The 22,020-nt window shown below is 39.1% G+C and overlaps 2 protein-coding genes across 4 annotated transcripts in view; one reads left to right on the forward strand and one right to left on the reverse strand.

Moving 5' to 3' along the window:
- LOC122416707 (dynein axonemal intermediate chain 7 homolog) overlaps positions 1-22,020 on the reverse strand; it is a 546,010-nt gene that overhangs the window by 472,887 nt on the left and 51,103 nt on the right. The window contains exon 2 of the mRNA XM_043429738.1: positions 19,104-19,128. The gene's annotated coding sequence lies outside the window, so the exon portion shown is untranslated. The remainder of the gene's footprint in view (positions 1-19,103; positions 19,129-22,020) is intronic.
- Positions 1-22,020, forward strand: part of LOC122416708 (putative fatty acyl-CoA reductase CG5065) — a 147,381-nt gene that overhangs the window by 20,689 nt on the left and 104,672 nt on the right. The gene's annotated exons all lie outside the window — the stretch shown is intronic.

The following is a 22,020-nucleotide window of genomic DNA, read 5'->3' on the forward strand; positions in this document are numbered from 1 at the left end:
GGCAGGCATTATACTCAATCGAATCCAAAACTGAGCAACTGTAGACTTATCGTAATGAATGTTTTCACCAATAATTCCACATTTGCAGTTTGCAGAATAGGAATACTCAACATACACGTTATTTCATAAGTATTGTTGTCAAAATTTGTGTTTCCCTACCGCATTCCGAAGATTTAACTTTTCATATTATCAGCAAAAAAAGCATCCAAAGACTTTTTGGAACAAGTTTCAAAATTTATTACTCGACAGGCCAGGTGGAAAATGTATAACTACACTTATATCAACACCAGAAACCGTTTTGAGAATCTGATATACAAAATGTGCGAATAATGATCATAGTCGGAAACCACTTGAATCAGGTTACCACAACCAGCATGAAGAAATGGTAGAAAATTAAAGGACACACATTGGGCAACCAATTAATAATATGTATCGATCCGCTGCAAACCGATAGAGTCAAAACAAGGATCGGAAAGGGCAGAGCCAGACTCAATAGGAAGCAAAATATGGGAATATTCAAAAAGAATGATGACACAAAAAATAAATTAGAAAACATTTATTTGATTGGAGTTTCTCACATTATATATACTAACAGTTCCGTGTGTTCTTGTTTTATTAATTATCAACCATAATATTTCAGATCGCAAAAAGAAAATTTGACGTTATAAGTTGACAAACATTTTTTCTTGCAACTTCCAGATCTATTTTTGATAAACTGATTTGCCTTATTTATATTATTCACTAACTATGCGAACGTATGTTACATATGTCCCGCACTCCGTAACTTCAAACCCCGGCCGGTTCGTTACCACACAGCATCAAAGGGAACTCGTATATATAACCTACATAATTACACATGATATATAATCACGCAACTGACGATATATTTACACTGAACAATATTCCGCGCACTCTGGTTTAATTGAAAGATTATCTCAGTTGACACTTATTTCCAATCGAATGAAATAATGAAATCTTGAAAAGTTTCGTTGACATATGCATCGCGCATTTTTTATATTTTTTATTTGCACACACAGATCACAGTCTACATTTACGCGGCCGCTTTTATACCGGTTTAGTATACCACAAGTTTTAACAAAATAAATATTAACCACTTTTCACTAACCATTTTCATTTATTAATTAGAGTCCGCACACAACAGCACTTTGGGATCATAACCTCACCTGTCAAAATGACGTTCAGTATGAAAACAAGTCTCGGGTGGTTTCGGATGTGCGTATTGATGTATTGATATCATATAACCTATTTACGAATGATATAAATGATAAACTTATTTTCAGTCAAACGAATTAATGAAATCTTAAAAAGTTTCGTCGACATGCACCGCGTATTTTTTTATTTTATTCTTTTTTACACACGTCGGATCACAGACTACATTTACGCGACTGCTTTTATACCGGTTTAGTTTAGCATTCCACAGGTTTTCGACAGGCAACCTATGGAATGCTAAACTATCTCATCTAACGAAGTGGTACTAAGCACTCCGTTAGATGACCAAAATTTTCTTTATTTATCCCACACGCATTCCATAATGTCAAAACTCCGTTTGTTTGTACGATGATCGAAAACTGACACATGGTTTATATATATATATATATAATATTCACGGCGTCTGAGCGCGGTCGGGGTAAGACTCAAAAGTTAGAAGGCCTAAAATGGCGAACAGGCATTCTGTATAACGCATATATAGATATACAGAATGCCTGTTCGCTATTTTAGGCCTTCTAACTCTTGAGCCCCACTCGCGGTCGGCCTAGCAGCTGGAGGAGCCGACATCGTTGAGCCAATCAAAATGCGTAGAGGCACAACTCTACTACCACTAACTACGTCAAAACGCGTATACGTATACGTCGAACTCGTGATGTGTCGGTAACTTTTGCATAATCTTGAGCCCGTGCAAAGTTTTTTCTCAGCAAATACGCCACCGAGAATGCTGATTTTGGGCTCATTCGACAGAGAACTTCTTAATTAGCTTAAAGTTCAATTTTCAAAGGCGTACATAACTCATGAGCTTCGCTATTAAAGAAAATCACATGCCAATTTTACCCCCACCACCGCGAATCGTTTTATTCAGAGAAAGTACAGTCTCGGCGAGAGCCTCGGGCCAGCAGACGACAGGGCTGTCAATGTACTTGTCCCGAGACTCTACCGAGTCTCTTGATAAAGTTTTGCAAAATATAACAGAAATATAACATAGTATGGTTTTACAAAGAGTACAAATATGTTTGATTTAACAATGATAAAAAAAAAAAGAAAAAAAAGATGCCTATGGGTAGGAATAACATTACAAATAGTATAGGTTCTTAGTGCCTAGAAATTAGAGAAACTAGCGATTATTTAAAGATGTTTTTGGTCATGCAGCAAGAAAACAAAAAACACACTTATACTTTAATACAACATAGTAGTGAAAAATATTGAATATAACAAAATACCAAATATATAACATAATATAAAACATGTAAGGCAAAATATAAGTGGTATAGATATGATCAGTGCAAAAAATAAATTATAAAGATCCATACACATCAATCTATTACAAATTAGGATCTTCTAATTGAAATAGATACGAAAATAGGCGTGTTTTAAAGATTTCAATAGAAGAAGACACACGCATCTCATTCGGTAACGAATGCTATAGATATATAGCCGTCAATACAAAAGAATGTCTAAAAGTTGCAGTTCTGTGAGTCGGAATGCGAAAAATATCCGGCGATCGCCTACTATTGATCCTCTGAGATGAAATTGCAGGATGAAACAATGCAGTCAGATAAGACGGAGCTTGGTTGTTTGCAATACGATAGGTCATAATACCAATAAAATATAATCTCCGGGATCTAACAGTAAGCCATCCGAGCCGCCTTCGATGTGGAGTAATATGTTCATCTCTTTTAAGGTTAAAAATATATCGAATGCCACTGTTTAGCAATATTTCAAGCTTATTATTAAGTTCCTGCGTGAGATCATTATAAACCGCACAGCAATAATCTAAAGCGGGAAACAATAGCGCAGCAACCAATAGAGATTTCGTTTGTATGGAAAGCACCCTTCTATGATAACGCAGTCGGTACAGCACCAGGTTAGCCTTGCTAGAAATACTGTTTACATGTTTGTTCCAAGATAAATTCGATGACATAAGTATTCCTAAATTTTTTACTTCAGTTACATAGGGAAAGATAACACCATTTATAGCAAAGAGTGGCAACGCCCCTATCTCGAGACGACTAATAAATTTGTTACTACCAAGTATGATCACCTTTGATTTTCCGAGATTCAGCTTAAGACCGTTCTCAGCAGCATAGCTGGAAATTGCCTGTGCATCACGAGCAATAAGTTTTAATTCCTCAGTGATGTCAGATGGAAAACAAGAGCGATAAATTTGGGTGTCATCAGCAAAAGTTAAGTGATGACAATGCATTGAAGCATCCTCAATATCATTGACATACAAAGAGAAAAGTAAGGGACCAAGTACTGAGCCCTGCGGTACTCCTGAAGTCGTTGAAGCCCAGCTTGAGCAATTTCCAGCTGAGTCGATGCATGCTTGAACTCGTCCCGTAAGATAACTATGAAAAAATCGTAAGACAGACTCAGAAAATCCAAAGCGTCGAAGTTTCTTTAACAAATTTAGATGAGGTACAGTGTCAAAAGCTTTGCTAAAGTCAAACAAGACGAGCAACGTTACCATCCTTTTATCCACTGCTTCTCTGACGTCATGATTCAGACGTAGAAGAGCAGTTTGAGTGCTGTACCGAGCGCGACATGCTGATTGACGTGGATCAAGTAGATTGTGTATATTACAAAATGAAACGATTTGATCAAAAATTAGGCGTTCCAGTAACTTCGCTAGTTCACATAAATTAGCAATCGAACGCGTATCTGAGGGTGAAGACGGTGGAATACATTTACAGAGTGGTCGTATGTACGCTCTTTTCCACAACGCAGGGAAATGAGAACATTGAAGACAGTTATTAAAGAGCGTAACCAACACTGGTAAAATCGTAGGCAAGCCTTTCTTCAGCGCAAACGGAGAGAGATTATCAGGACCCATAGTAAGAGACAAGGATGTTTTATCCATAATTATTTTAGCAAGAGTTTCAATAGAGATTTCCGAAAATTTAAAGACAGGCGCGTTTTCCTGTAGCGGATCTAGTACTTCAAGTACTGTATTAAAGACAGTTACCGGAGCAGCACAAGAGACTTGTACAAAGTACGCATTTAAAACGTCAGACGAAAAAAAAATTAAAAGGAGATGAATAATTCACTCTAACCAGACCAAGGTTAGTCAATTCTTTCCAGATTGCTGCCGGATTTGATATACTAGCGAATCTCGCAAGATAATATTGATTCTTCACAAATTTAATATGAGCAGACAATTCATCTCTGTATTTTTTGTATTCCGCCATCGCAAGTATATTACCAGATCTCTTAGCTTGCTTATAAATAGTGTTTTTAAATTTAATACGAGATCGGAGATCATCTGATAGCCAAGGCGCTAGAGGTCGACTAATATTAAAAGTGCGTAGAGGAGCATGAATATCTAGTGATGCAGATATTTGAGAGCACAAGGTATCAACGACATTATCTATTTCGTCAGGAACAGAGCAAGTGAAAGAGGAATTCAGATTATTGCATTCAAGAAGAGAGCTTAAAGTCACGTTGTAAGCTGCATCACAGAAATTTTTCAATATTCTCCTCGTGACAACACGCTGACTAGTAGCATCAACAGGAAACCTGTAAGAGATACTTACCAGGCCATGACCAGCAATAAAAGGAGTTTCAGTTTTGATAACAGAGCTAATTTTGGCGCTATCATCAACAATAAATACATCCAGCAGTGAATGGGAATTATCAGTATGATGAGTAGCATCTGTATTAATAATGTGTAAAGCTTGACAATGAGCAAGTTCTCTCAGGTACATAGATTCAAAACTACTACTCAGTAAGTTGCAATTTAAATCGCCACAAATAATAATATTTTCATAAAACGGAGAAAAGCGTGCATAATCATTAAGAAAGACATTGAACAAGAGCCCTTTCGGCCTTCTGTACATTGAGTCAAAAAGCAGTGACGTATTGGGAGTAGAGCGTATATCCAGAATTAAGTATTCAGGTGCATTAGAAAATAGCGACGGTGAGCTTGCAAGAATTTTTACTTTCAATGATTCATGAACATAACATGCGACTCCGCCACCTTGCTTTCCTTCTCGATCATTACGAACTAATACATAGTTGTTTAGTTTAATTAAATCATCAGATATATAAGAATGCAACCATGTTTCTGAGATAGAAATAATATGGGAAAATTCATTCGAAAAGTGAGCTCTTATTATGGCATGGCGTGATGAGTGAGCTATGGCATCTATGTGGCCAAATAAGGAGTTCGCATTCAGTTGAGAAACTCGTAAAGTACTGACAGTGGAGTCTATCCTATGGGTACGCTGTATGGAAGCAAGATCAGAAGACGATGTTTTAATTTCAAGAACCGGAGCAAGTCAGAAAATCTTGTCAAAATCTTCTTCAGAATTAATTGACAGAATTTCGGATCCGTCAGTCTTTCGAACAAATACTCCACGTGAAGTTGCCCATGAGTACTTCCATCCCCTCTGCTTTGCGGTGGTGCGAACATTGCCAAGTGGTTTATGAATATGCGGTGGCAGAAAATCCTTTATTGTGATGTTGTCATCGTTGTTTACAGCGAAAACATCACGAACAGATAAAAGTCTCTTATCACGTTTAGCTATAACCACATGGTCCCGTACCGCAGTCGACTTGAAAAATACTAGCAGGGAAAGTGCTCGATTTTGAACCTGAGCACTCTAACTACCCTGTTGTTTTCCGACAGGGATGAGGATTTTTTTTGTTTAGGCTGAGAACCAGTAGAATGTCCGATACCAGTTCTGGAATTCCCAAGGCAACCAGGACCTTTTCGACAAGAGTTTTGTGCGAGTCTTGTAGATTGGCCGGTAAATTGCGTATTACTATCCCAGGTGAATGTATCTGGGAGTTCAAACTGGCGACCGAAGAGTTAATTACATCAACCATTGATTTGAGCTGAGTATTTTCAGATGAGATGTTATTCGTGCGTGTATCCAAGTTAGCACCATCAGTTTGTAGAGTGGCGATATTTGATGCTATATCCACATGAGCAGCAGTCAAATTCGATACTTCAGAACGAAGTTCCGAGATGTCATTTACAACCCCATTTAAAGTATCAGAAAGTGATTCAAATCTAGTCATCATTAGGTTTTGAAATGAGGCCAAATTTGAATTTATCTGGTCAGAGTTGACTTGAATCACTTTCAGAATTTGGTCCAAAGTAACAGATGACGTGTGGGGATCTTGTACCTGAGACTCTTGATGCAGAGCTTCTGCCGCCAGCCGACATGGACCACACAAAAAATTATTAAAAGTTTCGCTGTTTTGAAGATCAAGCTCAAACTCAGTGGATGCACAATTGATGTGAAATGTGCCTTTACAGGCACCCGTGCATATGATGATCTCATTTTTAGCCACTTTACGGCAAACACCACACTTTTTAGTTATATTTGAATATGCAAGCACAGATTAAAAATTCAAATTCGGCAATGAAAAACCGCGATGATAAAGCTCAAAGATCAATTTGATCGATAAAGAGGAGGCAAAGCCAGTAATACACCAGAACAAATTTGACTACAGTCGGTAAAGCAGAGTATAAATTAGTCCACAATAGCAGCCAACTTCAGTGAGGATAGAAACCAAGCAGATACACAAAGCGACATCAATCGATGATAGCAATCAATCGTGATAAAAACATTGATCAACTGACACTGACATTTATAGGTTATGGCCAGCTATCATAGGCTTGATCATGTATATAGAAATGCCATGCATAAAGAACGAATAAACGTATTAAATAACAGTTAATGTCCAATCACAAACATGTAAAAACACTTCAGTAAAATCGAGCACTCAATAAAATAGCAGATCAATAGTATGATCATTGAGAAATTAGCAGTTATGTAATCACTATTAGGTGAACAGTCAATCACTCGAAAAAGGCGGGACCACGTTTCCTAGATCAGCTAGCTTCACAACTATTTTATTAAATAATTTACACTTCTGTATTAATTTCGATGTAATTTATTGTGTCACAATGCACAGAACACTTCGTACTAAACTGTTAAACCAAACACAATAGTAATAGACTAATGAATATTGTAACAACTTTTAATTTCTTAGTGTGAGGTTTTCAATAATCGTTGTAGAGATATTCATATTTTCTGATTCGATTGAGAACAAAAAGTGCATAAGAAGGATTCACACATTGATTTAATGTCGATATAAATGACAAAGCTCGGATTCACAAACGAAACTCTCAATTTCATATAAGGGCGGCAACGCGCGATAATTCGATTGCGAATTTCTAAACCTACACATATATTTTTGATAGAGGCAACAATAAGTCAATAAGTGCATAGATTTTTCTTGTACCCGGAAAATATCATAACACACACAAAAACCAAAGATGAACATGTAGGCGTATAATGGTTCGGTGTTACGCGAGGCAAATTATTCATTCAACAACAAACTCTGACATTCGCGCTGAATTTCCACAACCAGCGTCCGATTTGCTCGAAAATCATTCTATCGCTTGCACAATTTTAGGGCAGAAATTGCTTATAAAAAAAAACAATTTTGCGACTCTCGGAGTGGAATCAGACCGATCATAAGAAACAAATAAACGAAGAAACAATTATGGAACGATTTCACTTATATAATTACGCTCGAAGATGTATGCGGCGGGTGAGTTCGTCCTCTCCGATTCTCGATGCAACGTTCCTTATTGCATCCGACCCCGTGGATCGTCGTTTCTCGACCGAACGTGATGAAAATAACTTTACAGGCCGAGATGGTATGTAAAGTTAACGAAGTGGCGAGATGATGCCCCTTGCGGCGATAACACGATCGAAGACGAATTCCAGGAGTGGTGCGATCGGAATCTTCTTTTTTGAGGCGGTCACTCTTCATGAACGCAATTTGGTTTGTAAAACACAAACAGCGAAAAACAGACAGATTCGTCGTGATCTGTTTTGATTTTGATTATCGATGTGGTCGATGAATGCCAGTATGCAGAGATATAGATATTGTAACGGTACGTTCGTGCTTGTGCACACCGTCACGCCAGGATTCGAGCAATTCGATAAAGAAGAGCGGGCATGAAGGAAAAACAAAAGTAAAATGAAATGAGATTAAAATGACAAATGTTTTATTCAATTTTTAATTGTTTTAAACCAAATTACAAACATAAAGGCTTTTTATTTGAAATCGAGTTTTTCCGCTTTATTTTAATTGCATGTAAAATTTTATTTCCGGTATTTTTCTCCACACAAAAAGAAAATAATTTTCGCAGAATTAATTATGATGAATCTCGCAATGAATTTAAGCTCGCTTTTATTTGAATAATGATAGTTTCGCTTGCAATAATAATTTTTCAATAATTCTCGCCAACGCTGGTCTTGATAAATTTTTAATTGATTTTGTTTGATAATTCGATCATTTAATAATTTGATAATTGAGCTATAATTCTTAGAAACTCACTTTTTGACTCTATACAATACAAATTGATTGTTCGAGTGGATTTTTGTGGTTGATCTCACTCTTTTGACTCGATATAATTCAAATTATGATTTTTTTAGTGAGATATTTCGCTTTTTGAAATAATTTAATTGGCTCAAAATAATAAATGACTCGCAATTGTCTCGTTATGAGAATAAAGAAACTTGGTCGGTTTTAATAATTTTTAATGAATTTAATTAATTGAATTGCCATTCAGAAAACAATGATTCGTTGGAAAAGAATCCACCCAGAGATCTTGAGACAGAACGAAGCCGAACTGTCCCGGCCCCTCTGGCGTGGAAAGGTAGGAGTCCTACCCAAGAATCTTGTGACCGAACGAAATCGAACGGCCACGGCCCTCTTGGATAGAAAAAGGATTGGAAATCTACCAGGAATCTTGAGACAGAACGGAATCGAACTGTCCCGGCCCTCCTGGATAGATCGGAAACTCTCACCTAAGAATCTTGAGTTCAAACGAAATCGAATGAACCCGGTCCTCTTAGTGTGAGAGAGGAAAGGTGTTATTCTATTTGAATTCTGAGTGGGATAATAGCGATGTTATTTTGCTCATTGTTTTTATGAGCGATTTTGAAAATAAGCGAGAATTTTATGTTTCTTTATTCTTTAAATTTGGGCGAGTTCACGCGGCGAGATCCGGAGGCAAGACTGGCTTTTGGTTATGGCATGCGAGTCGAGCTCTCAGGGATTCGAGACGTGACTGGCTCCTAGCGTGGCGAGATTCGAGACGAGACTAGCTACCGGAGCTTCTGCGCTCGGGTTTTTATACTCTCCCGAACACAGGAAATAATAATAATAACGCGCTTGGACTTTGTCCCTTACTCCAATTCGCTGCGCGACTTAATCTCGAACCAGGGACTCCCACTCTAAATTCTCTGATTGGTGCGCTAACTCCCCCGCGTGGGTCCCAATTGGCCGAGTCGAGCTGCAGTCACACTGCGCATGTGCGAGAATTTAATGAAATTTAATAAACTCAGTTTTTATTATTTTTATGCACAATTCGTATCTTTTTTAATTATTTTGCTATGATTTCTAACAAATTTCTAAACAATAACATTTTTATTTCATTTTAATTAATTATTTGCTCGTGACTGCGCCTATTGCACGTGCTTATGGAAAGTAGGTCATCGCGCATGCGCACTGTACACTCGATCTCGCAAAGAGAAGTTTACTTAAAAATTTAAATAATTTTATCCTGAAATTTTCACCCATTTGTTCAAAAGACGTTTCTTTAATGATCCGCATTAATTTTCTGAACAAGAAAAGGTTTATTTAATTAAAATTGAATAAAATAAAGAACTTTGAGAATCTAGGGAGTTTTGGTAAAATTAAATTGAGTTGGCAGCGCTGAGCGCCTCACTTCCCGAGCGCCGCTTCGCGAAGTGACAGTTTTTCAACATGGCCGCCGGTGTAAACACGCGTGCGTGCCATGACGTCGAATAAAATAAAATAAAGTTCTAGAGTCGGTGTTTTTCGCTTTAATATATATATATATATATAAACGTGGCGAAACAAAAAACGTGTACACAGATACATATATCAAGGTATAGACTGATCTAGGCAGGTGATTATAGGTAGAACCGTTATGTTCGATTGTTCAAGATTAAGTATATTCAAAATATCCTCGATCGCTCGATCGAGCGAAAATTCGGAGACGTTTGGTCCGACCGTGGAGAGGGAATCTCCCCACTACTTCTCCAAAGCCCTCTTTTCTTATTTCACACTCACATCGCACACCTCAGCACACACGAATATAACGCACCTCTACGAAATCCTTACAATATTTTGCAATTAGAACTTTATAGGAGACGGAAAAACATCGACACTTTCTCAATCCCAGAGAGAGAGAGAGAGAGAGAGAGAGAGAGAGATTGATTGATTGATTGATTGATTGAGTATATATTTGGCCCTGGAAGTATCCATAGGGCAGTATTAACATTCATAAAATCATACATTTTCAGTGGAAAAATAATAAGTGTTTTACAACCAATAGAAGTAGAATAAATATAAAATAGTATAAAACAGAAAGTTGATGAAAGATAACATCGAAAAGCAACAAATAAGATTAAATAAAAACGATGAGAGATAATCAATACACTACTGAAAACATTAATCACTTAAATTAGGGTCTTCACGCTCAAACAGATACGTAAGAGAGAGAGAGAGAGAGAGAGAGAGAGAGAAGAGAGAGAGAAAACAGTTCAATTTATTTTCCGTGCTTACAATTGAATTGATTGAATTATTATAACTACATGTTGACGTAATACCGAACCGTTTGAGCACTGTAAGCGCACACCTTGGCGTAATGCCAAGCCGTTTCAGTCTAAAATTGCTACTTTGTTGCTTAGTTTTTAAAAAATATAAAAAAACATAGGCTTCAGCCCAATTTAAACAGCACCATTAAAAGAAGCGACCTCGAAAATAGAAAATGATACATGCGATATCTGGCTAGGTGACGTTAGAAACTTCAAACTGCTATAGCCGTTAAATGGTTGGTTCTAGGCCAATGACTCTAAGGACTTTTTTTGTAGGGAATTCGATTCTCTACAAAAATACGTAAGTAGAATATCTGTACCATTTTTTTTACAGATGATATGGAACAATGTACACCAACATTTTTTTTTCACGTGTTATTCTTATGAAAAATTGAAGTATCCCGTGGGCCGGCCGAAATAATTTTATTTCGGGCTGTCCTTTCGGCTAGCTTCATCGTTTGGCATAATAAGAAGAAAAATGCTTGTGGAGCCCGAAAAAAAAATATCGAATTTTTTCGACACACCCTAATGTGCACCAAGTATAATCATTATTTGATTTGGAATGTGAATAGAAAAAATAGATAATAAAAATAATTCAAAATGCTACAAAAAGTCATTGATGGCTCATTTATAAATGGCATAAAAATTTATGGTTTCAGAATGCAAAACATACCCTGAACAAGAGCTATTGCTCTTGACATGTTTTATACTTTTTCTGTCCTCCGGGCCGAAGTTGCCGAATTCCGCCTGCGTCGGACAGAAAAATCGTATACACACCTCGGGCAGGAAAAAGTGAAGCCTCAGACCACATGTTTGTCAGCCTCGGCCGACAATTACATGTGATCTGAGACTTTCCTTATTTTCGGGTGTGTAATATACTATTTCTTTCTCCGGTTGAACCTTGGTGTCTACATGCCGACTGAAAATTTTATGCATCGACATGTGTGTATCAACTTTCTATCTTTGGGTATGGTAATATGAATAAAAAAGAATGCTTCAAATATTTATTGAAAGCACATTTTTAAAGGAAATAAAAATTTCTAGCTTCGGAATGCAATATATTTTTTTTTTAAAAAGGCCAATTCTGGTGGACTTGGTGGGCATTATATGTTTTTTCGCTCTCTCTCTCTGTTTTCATCAAATTTTAGGGAAAATCAACGAATACATGTGTTTCATTAAAAATCCTTCGTATCTTTTTTATTCAAAATGATTTCATCAAAAAAATTGAAAGCAATATTTATAAATAAGGCGAAAAAACTTGACGAAAATGGAAAAAATATGTAAACATTACGAAAAATGATTTAAATCTCACAAAATGGTGGAAACATTCAAAATCGTTGAAAAATTACGGAGATCACTACGAACATTTGAATAATATAAAAATTATTATGAAATGGACAGAACTTGACTAAAATCATTGAAGAAATTATTTTTAAATATCACAACAAAAACATTTAAAAACTTATTGAAAATTAACACCTTATTGAAAAACTTTTTATATCATTTAGAACTATCACAGAAAAACAATTTGATATAAAACCGAAAAAATTCTCTCTCAAGGAAAAAAATTTAGACTAGTACATCGATGATCGCCCGTTTTCGCATTATACCACAAAAATGTAAACAAAAATTCTTAAACCTCACAATGAAAATGATTTCAAACCGTGAAAAAATATTCGAATCCATTACAATCCTACAGCATTAGTGAATAATATTATCCACTGATATACCGATTATGCAGTATTTTCAACGTTAATGAGAGTTTTTAATCGAATTTCAAACATTGAACACATAAAACAAACGTCCATGGTTCAAATTGATGACTATAATTATTTGTCATTACACGACGTTCGAATTTATTGGTTTAAAAAAATTAGAAAAACATTATTTACAAAAATTTTATTTATTTCAGCATATATGGCAGAGTATTCCTCGATAGATCAACCAATTTTTCAATTTCGCATTGCACACTCTATTGATTTTTGTTCTTGAGCTCATTAATTGCAAGTTAGATGAAATTTAAAAGAGAATTTTTTACTATTACGACTATACTGAAAATATTGAAATTCTTGCCTACTAATAGTCAATTAATTTTCTTGATTTTTCACAACAAATGAGTAAGGAGGTACAAGAATATATAGATGTGACGAGCACTTTTGTCTCGCATATGTGAATATTTTTTAAAAGATTGCTTTAATCAAATTTTCAATTTTTTGATCGCAGAATATACCTAGGGAAAACAAAAATTGGGACAAGCACATTGATGGTTCGTTGTTTCCTGACCATATCACGAAAATTGTAAAAAAAATTCCATAAAAAAAATTATGAAACCAAGTGGCAATCATTTTAACAGAACAATTCGAAAATAATGTCACAAATCCTGAAAAAACGTCACGTTGAAAAGAAATACGAATCTGTAATTATTTTGTAAAGTGAAAAAAATTTAAATACAACATGAGAAATAAAAAACCAAAATATCGCGCTTGAAAACCATTATGAAAAACGATGCTTCATTCTTCTTATCTTTTTCTAATAACTAAATCAAATTTAAAAAAAAATCCCATCTAAATTTCTTACAGCATTAAAATTAATGGTATCAATTCGAGGCCAAGTATTTTCTAATAAATTGAAAAATGTTACCACTTGAGTTACGTGCATTTTTTTTTTTACCAAGGAGGTGCGGAAATCCTTTTTACGGATTCCGTGTAGTCTTACGGACTATATGGGTATGTGGGACTCCCAAAAAAACAGGCCTACCCACCAAAACCGCCACCTCCTTATTGTCCTTCCCCCCAGCCAGGGACTATGTTGATATTACTTCTGACTGGGGGTTCTGTCTGTGTTCGTTCGTCCGTTCTGTCCCACCGTTCACGTAACGTCGCGTCACTCCGCCTGCTCAGTCATCTGTCAAGCAGCCGTCCGCGTTCTTCCGTCTCAGTATCGTTTCCGTGAAGGTAGCGACTAAGCGCCACCATTCCGGTTCGTGCAGCATCACCTCGACGATGTTATCGGGGGAGATGCTGCCAACCGTTGTCTCCAGTTCTCGTCTGAGTCCTGTCCAGCGGACACACGCGAAAAACGTGTGTTCCGCGTCGTCTCGTTCGTGTCCACAGTACTTACAGTCCGGTGTCCGTACTCTGTTCATTCTGTAGAGGTACCGTCGGAAGTAACCGTGACCCGTCAGGAGCTGGGTAACGTAAAAATGTACGTCACCAAACTTCCTTCTGAGCCACAGCCTCAGGTCCCGTATAAGTCGTCTCGTCCAGTTACCATCGTGTCCGTTTGTCCACCGTCCTTGCCATTCGTCAATCGTCCTTTCGCGCTCGGCAATTGCCGCATTCTTCCGTCCTATGTCTGCACTGATCCTGTAGGTCCTCTTGCGTTCAAAGGCAAGGAGATCCACGGGAATTACGCCCGCCACCCCCAGAACAGCTTGTGCAGAGACTGTTTGGTAGGAGCAAGCGATTCGCAGCGCGCCCTGTCTCTGTACCATAGTTATCGTCTTACAGTACTTCTTCGTCTTCAGGGAGTCTGCCCATATTTCCGCGCCGTATAGGAGGATCGAGTGGGCTGTTGCCATAAGCAGTCGCCGTTTCCCCGGTCTTGGTCCCGTCGTGTTTGCCATCAGGCGGCTCAAGGATGCTATCCTCTCTGCCGCCCTCTGGGCCGTCTTGAAACCAGAAGGTCATCTTCGTATCAAGGGTTACCCCAAGGTACTTAACTTCCCCCTTGGTCTCCGTCTCGTAGGTCCCTACCCTCATGGGAAGTATGGTCTGTATGCGTCTTCTCGTAAGAAACGTCAGTTCCGTCTTTTCTGTTGCGAGTTGCAGTCCGTGGTCTGTCATCCAACGTCCAACTCGTTTCATGGTCTGGTTCAACGTTAGCTGCGCCAGCTCGGGAGATCGCTTTGTGATCACCGCCGCTACCTCATCAGCGTAGGCGACGAGGATCACTCCGAGCGGCATCCCAAGCCGAAGCAGGCTGTCGTATAAACCATTCCAGAAGTCAGGTCCCAGTATCCACCCCTGAGCAACCCCAGCGGTGACCTGTCTTGTTACCTGTCCTTCGATCGTCTCGTACATTATTCGTCTGTTTTTCAGGTAATCCTTCACAACCCGAGCCAAGTATGATGGGATCCCGAAGTTGCTTTTCAGCGCCTCCAAGATATCCACCCACCTGGCCGAGTTGAAAGCATTCCTGATGTCCAGCGTCGCCAGCAGCACGACAGGTCGGGCTGCGTGGCAGTGTCTGTCCAGTTCCAGGAAAGAGTCAACCACCTTTTGGATTGCTCCAATCGTCGATCGACCCCTCCTGAAACCGAACTGCAGGTCGGAGAGACCCCCCTCCGGCCTGCATCGCGTCCGTCAGTCTCGGTTTCAGTAATTGTTCGTAGAGTTTCCCTGTCGTGTCAAGTAAACTCAACGGTCGGTAGGCCGAGGGCGTGTTAGGGTCGCCCTTACCTTTCAGGATAAGGACGAGCCTCGCCTCTTTCCACCGATCACTGAACGTTCCTGTCGTCAAGCACGTGTTGTACAGGTCGAGAAGTATCTCCAGCCGGAGATACTTCTCGACGGAGGATCTCGGCCGGTACTCCGTCTGGTACCGGCGCCTTACCAGCCTTCATCGTCTTCGTTGCTCTGGCGAGCTCCTCAGCGACAAAGACGGGGGGCGCCGGTACGTCAACGTCGTCCGTCACGTTCGTTCGTATCGGGTGCATCGGAACCAATCCGTCAACAATCCGTCCTGCTGTTTCGGCGTCTTTGAGTTCTGGTGGAACTCGGGCCCCTAGTTTGCCGGTCACAATCTTGTAACTAGTTCCTCACGGGTCCTTGTTCACCTCCTCGCAGAGCTTCCTCCAGCATCGCGTCTTGCCTTCCCGTATTGCTTTCGTCAGCGTCTTTCGTGCCGTTTTGTATATGGCCTGGAAGTTTTCCCTTTCGGGTCTGCCCCCAGCCCTCGTCACTCGTCGCCGATTTGCCAGGCAAACCCTGCGCAATTCAGCGATCTCGTCCGTCCACCAGTATTGTGGTCGTCATTTCTGTGTTTGTCGTCGCTTCAGCATTGTGCTGTTGCACAAGCCGTCTATTAGTTTGGCCGTCTCATCTGTCAGTCTCTCCGCTCTTTGCCGGCCAGTCAGCTCGGGGGGAATTTTCGTCATCGGAGTTGGTGCTGCGATCAACTCCTCAGAAAATTTTCGTCCGTCGAGTTTGTCGAGGTTCCACCGCGGGGGTCAGTGGGAGCTAGTTCGTCTCGTTTCTGTCCGTCCTGCCACTTCGAAGGTGATGTACTGGTGATTGCTGGCTGTATAGTCCTCGATCACCCGCCACCCCCTCAGCCGTGACAGGATTCCGTCCGACGTCAGCGTCACGTCCGGGATGGAGTCTCCGAACCCTGGTCGTCTGTACGTCGGCGTGTTTCCCGTGTTTACCGATACCAGGTCCAGCCTTGCGGTCATCTCCAGCAGTAGTCGTCCGCGTTTGTTCGTTTCCATCATTCCCCACTTTATCGCCCTCGCGTTGAAGTCCCCCGCAACGACGACATCCCCAGGCAGGTCCCTGATTCCGTCTTCTAGTAGTGCCATCTTCCTCTCGAATTCCGCCGCAGTGCAGTTGGGCGTCAGACGCTGACGTAAGTGACAGCGCCCACCCTGGCCCAGCCAAAATCGTCCCCTACTCCACGGTCGGAGACTCGCGATTGGGTGGCCCCCCTTACCCAGATACCCGTGGTCTCTGTCTCGTTCGTGATGTACGTCTGGGTCGTCCTTCTCCTGTATGGTTCACACAGGATCAGGATGTCCACGTCATGTTCGTCGGCTATCTGTGGTAGGAGCATGTCTGCGGTCCTACTACGGTTCAGGTTTCTCTGAACTATTCCGTACGTCTCCAGCGCGGCTCGGAACATGGCACACCTGCCCGTTCCGACGAGGTGCACTACGTCCTTGTCCCCGGCCTTGGAGCACAGTGGACAGACCGGCTTGTTTTTACATTCCGTCGCGTGGTGTCTGGGTACGCCACATTTGCGGCAGCATTTCGTCCTGTCCTTACCCGTGCATTCGACCTTCACATGGCCGAAGCCCAGGCATCTGTAGCATTTCGTCACCGTCAGTCGTTTCCGAACGCGGCAATGCACCCATCCAATTCCGATCCGGCCGCGCCGAAGCAGCGCATCGGCTTCCCGCGATTCTAGTTGGCAGACCGCCATGTACTGCTCAGCGCAGTTCGGGCCGAAAATGTGGACCTGAAAGTCCTCGTCTCGTCCCGTCTCTCGTCTGAGCGCGTCCGTCAAGTCGTCCGGGATCGCCACACAGTCTAGGTCCATGGTCCATGATCTCCAATTGAACCCTGGAGGTCATAGCCCTGACATTGCCCGCTTCCTCGACCACGTCTTGGATCTGTCGTCCAATTTGGTCGCGTACGTCTGGTTTGTCTGCGTCCACTTATAGTTTCAGCAGACACAGTCCGTTCTTCGTCTTCCTCATGGTTGTCACCTGCACGTGACTCTCCTTTGGATCGATCGTCGTCCGTATTTTTCGTACTATGTCCGAGTACGTCGTGTCTGTGCCCGGTTTGACTACGACAGCCAGTCCCCGTTTCCGGGGGGCCGGGCTGTTCCAGTCAGCTCGAGTCTTTGGGTCTGTTTTCTTTTTTGTTTTGTCCTTGTTTTTCTTTTTAACGGTTTGCCAGTCTGTGGACGGTCCCATCGTCGGAGGCCTCTTTTGGGAGGACTCCGGCGTGGATCCGTTCGACAAACGTTTCCGTTTCGTGCGTGGCGTCTCGTCGTTGTTGTTCGTTCCTGTCGTTGTCTTGTTACTGTCTACAAGACGTCCCTATGAGGCCGCTTCCATGTGCGTGTGCAGCGCAACGTCTGCAATCTCAAGGATCGTCTTGATTCCTGTCTTCACCGTCTGAGTTACGTGTATTACTACAATTTATGATAAAACCATAAAAATTCCCCCTCCGGAAAATATTCGGATAAGTAAATTGGTGATCGCCCGTTTTCGCATTAAACCTCAAAAAATGTAAACTAAAATTCTCAAACCTCGCAATAAAAATGAAAAATTTAAATTAAAAGTGATGGGCCGAACAAGTACTTTTAACACATATTTAAACATAAACTGTACCGATCCAACATGGACGTCGAATATTGCCAATAATACCAGGGGATCCTAAAAGTCTGAGGGGAATCGATTTTCTTCTACATCTCTGCCACCATTGAGTAACAAATTATAATACCTTTGATGTGATTTTTTTTGGATTCAAACGCTCCATAGAGCAATTGCATAATATTTAATCTCGGATTTACTAATAAAACGCTTGTCCTTCGATTGATATCATAAATTTTAGTGCTGCACGTAACTCAAATGGTAACTTTTTTGATTCATTAAAACTTTCTCAAGTTTCTGATGGTTCCCCCATCAGAATGAATATTCCGAATTACCGTTAAATACTTGGCCTCGAATTGATATCATAAATTTGAATGCTGCGTGTAACTTAGTTAGATGGAATATTTTCTGAATCGATTTAGCTATTAGAATAAGATAAAAAGAATGGGGCTGCGGTGTGAAATTTTTTTCGAATTTTTCTGTTGAAATTATTTACACTTGGTTTGATAATTTTTTTTATGGAATTTTTTTTTACACTTTTCGTGATATGATAAAAATGTTTCTATAAAACACTTTTTTTAACTTTGGTAGAAAAATAGAGGCGTAGGCATATGATCCTAATGTTTGTGCTAGATAAAAATCTTCTTGGACTGCAAACTCTTGGACTTTTGAGTTTCGTCGAAAAATAGTACTATTGTACAGTTTTGGCAAAGTTGTACACTCTTTACTAAAAGTATGTGTACAGTGGAAATAATCGTTAAAATAATTGGTTGGCGTACCTCGAATTCCATTAATTTAGAGTGAAAAAAAATTCTTCAAAAAAATTGCAATATGATCAAAAAAAGTATGCAGAAAAAATTGGAAACAATACCAGTGTTATCGAAACGTGCAAGTTTTCGAGGTGAAAGCCGAAATATGCTATAGTTTTCACCGTGAATATCGAAATCTGTTACTTTTTGTAGTGAAAACCGAAACGTGTCAGTTTTCTCAGTGAATCCCGAAATGTGTTAGTTTTCGCAGTTAACACCGAAATATGGTAGTTTTCGTGGTGAAAATCAAAACATGCTAGTAATATGGAGCACGCTTGTTTTCGTTAGAAATCTAAAACATGCTACCTTTCGTAAGCAGCATCGATATATTCTGAAACAGATTAATAAATCACATTTCCATAAATTTTCGAGCGGATACGGCCGTACAATTTTATTTTTCTATTTCCACGTACACAATTGCACCCGGTTAAAAGCAACGTCAAAAAATGAGTATGACACAAGCATTTCCCAAAATTCGAATAAAAGTCATTCCCAAGTGAATTGCTGTCCTTTTAAAAAAAAAAAAAAAATTCCATTTAACGAAACGTGAAGCCTCTATCCGTTGCAATGATTTTGTTTATTTGATACCATGATTCGCCAAGAGATAGTTGCCGCCGAGCATAATTGGATGTCCTATTTAAAGCAGGCGTGTAGCGCTCGCGTTAATCTTAGTTCCACAAAAGTAACACATGGAACAATGCCTTGCTTGATTTTTATTTGAATGAGCAATTTGAATGAAAAGTGATGGGCCGGACAAGTACTTTTAACACATATTTAAACATAATTTGTACCGATTCAATCGACGTCGAATGTTGTAAATAATACCACGGGATCCTGAACGTCTGAGAAGAATCGATTTTCTTATAAGTCTCTATCACCATAGAGTAACAAATGATTTTATCTTTGATGTAATTTTTTTCGATTTGAACGCTTTTTAGAACAATTTTATAATGTCGAAATTGGCAATTACTAATAAAATACTTGTCCTCCAATTGATATCATTAATTTCAGTGCTTCACGTAACTCAGATAGTAACATTTTTGATTTATCAGATCTTTCTCAAGTTCTTGATGGTTCCCATAGGAATGAATATTCCGAATTACCATTAAATATTTGTCCTCGAATTGATATCATAAATTTTAATACTGCACCTCACTTGAATGAAAATTTATTTCAATTGATATAGATGTTAAGACAAGATGAGGCTTCGGTTCACAAAATGTTTTCAAGCGCGATTTTTCCTTTCTCACGTTTTATTTGAATTTTTTTTCACTTCACAAAATAATTACACATTTCCAAGTTTTTTTAATTTAATGTTTTTTCATGATATGAAATTTTTTTCTGAATTATAGTGTTGAAATTTTTTTTGTATGAATTTTTTTTTTACATTTTTTGTGATATCATAAGGAAACAAGGGACCATCAATGTACTTGTCCCAATCTTTTTTTCCCCAGGGGAATTTTTGAGATTTTATATGACATCTTTTTTATCTAAAGTACTGCACTCTTATTTGGCGGGTTAAATTAAGCTGAGTTAACCATAATCACGCTAATTTCAATAAACAAAAATAATAACTATATACTCTGCGATCAGATAATTGAAAATTCGATTAAAGCAATTTTTGAAAAAATTTTCACATATTAGACAAAAGTACTCATCGCATCGATATATTCTTGTACCGCCTTACTTATTTGTTTTACAAAAATAAAAAAAAAATTGTTCATTAGAAGATAGGAATTTCGACATTTTCAATAAAGTCGTAATAATAAAAAATTCTCTTCTATCTCATGTAACTTGATATGGATGAGCTCAAGAACAAAAATCAACAGAGTGTGGAATGCGAAATTGAAACATTGGTTGATCTATCGAGGAATACTCTGTCATATATGCTGGAATAAAAAAAAATTTTGTAAATAATGTTTTTCTCATTTTTTAAAAATAATAAATCGGAAGCCGTATAATGATAAATAATTATAGTCAACAATTTGAAACATGAAAGTTTGTTTTGTGTGTGCAATGTTTGGAATTCGATTCAAAACTCTTATTAACGTTGAAGATACCGAATGATCAGTATAACAGTGGATAACATTATCCACTAATGCTGTAAGATTGTAATGATTTGATATCAAGAGACTCAGTAGAGTCTCGGGACAAGTACATTGACTGCTCTGTCGTCTGCTGGCCTGAGGCTCTCGCCGAGACTATCTTTTCTCTGAATAAAACTCTGAATAAAACGATTCTCGGTGGTGGGGGTAAAATTGGCATGTCATTTTGTTCAAATACGAAACTCATAAGTCATCTGAGGCTTCGAAAATTGAACTGGAGATTAATTAATAAATTCTCTTTCGATTCCGCCCAAAATCAGCATGATAGGTGGCGTAATTGCTGAGAAAAAACTTTGCACGGGCTCAAGATTATGCAAAAGTTACTGACACATTACGAGTTCGACGTATGCGTATCCGCGTTTTGAAGTGAGTTAGTGGTAGTAGAGTTGTATCCCAACGTATTCTGATTGGCTCACTCCATCTGACAGACCACGTTTAGACTCCATAAGCGTATCCACGGTCATACTCCATGAACGTAACCACGCTCAGACTTCGTCAACGTATATATGTACAACCATCTGTCAGTTTTTGATAGCATCATGAACAAACGTAGTTTCGACATAACAAAGTGCGGTCTAAATTTAATTTTAAAAAATGTTCGTTGTTTAGTAGAGTGCATAATATTTATTATTTTAGTAAAAATAGTGATGTCGTGTCATAATATTAAGAAAACCGGTCTTTTAGTGAATTAAACCGGTATAAAAGCGGCCGCGTAAATGGAGTCTGTGATCCGTGTTTGTTTTAAAAAAGTGCGTGATGCAGATTTTATTATTTCGTTCGATTGGAAATAAGTATTAATTCCTTCAATTGAACGAGTGTGCGAGGGATATTGTCCAGCGTAAATATATCGTCAGTTATAGCGTGGTTATATGTCATGTGTGTATTTAGATTATGTATACGAGTCCCCTTTGATAGTTGTGTGGTAAGGAATCAGCCGGCATTTGACGTTACGAAGGCGCGACAAATGTAACGAACGTTCGCATAGTTGGTAAATAATATAAACTTGATAAGTCAAATCAGTTTATCGAAAACAGTTCTAAAAGTTCAAAGTTGTGAGGAAAAACGTGCGACAACCTATAACCTCAAAGTTTCTTTTCGATCTGAAATGACATAGTTGA

The sequence above is a fragment of the Venturia canescens genome, chromosome 10 (genome assembly GCF_019457755.1).
Source record: "Venturia canescens isolate UGA chromosome 10, ASM1945775v1, whole genome shotgun sequence".
NCBI classification, from domain to species: Eukaryota; Metazoa; Arthropoda; class Insecta; order Hymenoptera; family Ichneumonidae; genus Venturia; species Venturia canescens.